We start from the raw sequence: 2,766 nt of genomic DNA on the forward strand, positions 1-2,766 counted from the left end.
AGAGATTCATCCAGGAGTGGATTAAATCCTCCTGTTGCTTAGTCTGAGGGGGCGAGTGTTAGGGAGAATTCTCCAGAATGGCTAATTTCCCTTACCTGCTGAGTCCCTAAGCAGCTTTGCTGGATTTCTAGGATTAATTCTTTCACCTGGTAAGAGTGTGAGCCTTTTTTCCCACTCTTACATGTGTTTTGCTGTGTGTGTTTAACATGTTCTTGGGTTCATAGACTGTGGAGCGTCACCTACTCCACAGGCATCATCTTTTTACTGTGTGTTACACAGCACCTTCCAGTGCAGTGACACAGGGTTGTCTTTTAGACTTCCCAACTCAGACTCCATTTTTCTGGGACTGACTACTATCTCCCAGAACATATAAAGTTGCCATTAACTTTATTAGTCCCTGTAAAACCACAGACCCAGTACAAACCATCTTACATGGAGTACTGGAAAGGGTTAGTACTTATCCCTTTTTGTCTGTTTCTCTTGGAGCATTGTTTCGCCCCCTTTTCATCAAGACTTAGCTGGTGGCACTGGTAACTACCCTATTTTTCGTACCGCGATTATCTTAAATAACCTTGGTATTGTTTTAGGCTATTTTGGTAGCCTCGAACTTAAACCCGCTAGACCATATATGTTTTATTATGGTTCCAGCTGGGTTTATTCGCCATTTCTTTTTGTAAAAGTCTCTTGTGTTTTACTCTGCACGCCAAACCAGGTTTGATTCCTTGGTTCACCGTGAGGGAGGTGTCTAGGACTCCCTGCACAGGGTCTCCTTGGAGACCCATGTCACACTGTGAAATGATTGGCTGTGGTGACTTTCCCGGCGGGACAGCCACCTTGTTGTGTGATTGACAGCCAGGCTGTGTGAATGGGGGAAAACTGCATAAAAAGCAGGTCTCTGGGTCTGGAATGGCAGAGTCGCCACTGGAACGAAAGAACCGACGAGGAGCTGATGGAAGAGGACCTTTACCACAACTGAACCACCCTATGAAGCCCTGCTGCAAGTCCGAATCCTCGAACTCCAACTACTGAGAAGATCCTCCAGGAATCTTCTTTCCCTGAGCTGGTGGGACCAACCAGTTCACCCAAACTGCAAGTCGGGACTCCTTCCTCTGGTCGAATTCGCTGTACAGAGCTACAGTGGGCCAGATAGCCAGGAAGGTCAGACCCTGCTTGGGTGTTAAGGAGCGCACCTTTTATTTGTTGCTTTGCTCTGCTGCTGGTTTCTTCGCTGGGTAGTGCAGGACCCTCCAGTCTTCCTACTTAATGTCAGTCCGACAGTCGCTTCAGGAACCGTGAGCCTGCAAGAAATACCAGGAACGTCCACCGCAGCTACAGCTTTTCCATTGAAATGTACTGTTCAAATCCAGTTGTTCATTTCATTCAGCCGCGTTGAAAGTGTGTTAAATCTTTCTCCAATCCGAGGGCTTGTCCTTCTCTACTCTTTAACCTAACTTTTCTGCCGACCAACTTCGTCCGGAACTCTTGGCAAAGACTTAACCGCAAACTACCCTGAACTGTGTGATCTTGAGAAAAATACTTTTGTCCTATTGACTGTGGCCCTCAGCCTTTTTGATTTGATTGCATCATTGTAGTTCCTCTTTCTAGATTGGCCTGCTTACCTACCTGTTGGTGCTATTCAATTTCTGCCTAACTTTGTCTTTCCCTCCCTTTTAAATTTCTGGAGTGCCATTTTTCTCCCACTTCATTTTGTGAGCTTAATTTTTCTGGAACCTATTGGGAGTGGTGTGGTGTATTAAGAGTGTGATTTTTAAACTGCTTTACCTTAGTGAAATGTTATACAACTGATGTGTAAATAAATGTATATTCTTTTACTCAGAAACCTTGAGTCAGTGTTTGTTTGAATCATAGTAATTGCGGTCCTTTGTGTAACTACTGATACTGCTCACTTGCTCTTGAGATAAGTCTGGCTGCTCAGCCATCGCTACCACTTTTACTGTGTAGTACAGGCTTGTACCAAAGTTGACTTTGTACTGTCACTTGTAGTCTTAATTGTGTGTGGTGTTCCCAAAGGGTACTGCATATAATTCTGCCTAACAACCGTCTTTAACATGGTGAGACTCTTCCCCCGCAATTAAGATGACCCAAAGCACATTGATTATTTTGTTAGTTAGCCCTGTCTATGACTCATATGGAGCCACGTAGATTCCTCCCCCTGTGCCAAGAACCAGACTGGGGTATAGAAAACATTTATATTTATTTAAATCATAGTTTCAATAAATCGTGCACTAAATGGTTACACATGTCACCTTCTCTGTGGCACAAAAAAATCTTCAATACAAAGCACACCTTTTTTTTGTCTCAGGTACAGGGAACACGGGCCAAAAAAGCTGGGCAAAACTCTTGAACCACGAACCCCTTTGATGCCAAAATTAAATAATACTATGGCACATTACTTGAGCATAAATATTACTTGATAAGGTTTAGATTGAAAACAACAGCACAGTTTTGGTTTTCAAAGCAAGTTCACGTGCAGCAATTTGTATTTGTCATTTCCATGCACACTTGAAAATGCTAGCAGTTTTGAAGTCACACAGACCTTTGAGAATACATTTGATTGATAGAACCCTTGTTCCTTATTCATCAGGGTCACTGTTTCACTCTCAGGAAAGAGTGTGCTTCTTTCAATAGAGATTTACACTTGGTTTCACTTGGCAAAGCAATTCTCACCCCAGCACCAAAAACCCAGGCTTCAGTTATATTCAGCACCCTGCCGGTTAAAGACAATGTCTAGGGATTGGGTCCAGT

This window comes from Ambystoma mexicanum, chromosome 7q, assembly GCF_040938575.1.
Source record: "Ambystoma mexicanum isolate Mex_15411 chromosome 7q, UKY_AmexF1_1, whole genome shotgun sequence".
NCBI classification, from domain to species: Eukaryota; Metazoa; Chordata; class Amphibia; order Caudata; family Ambystomatidae; genus Ambystoma; species Ambystoma mexicanum.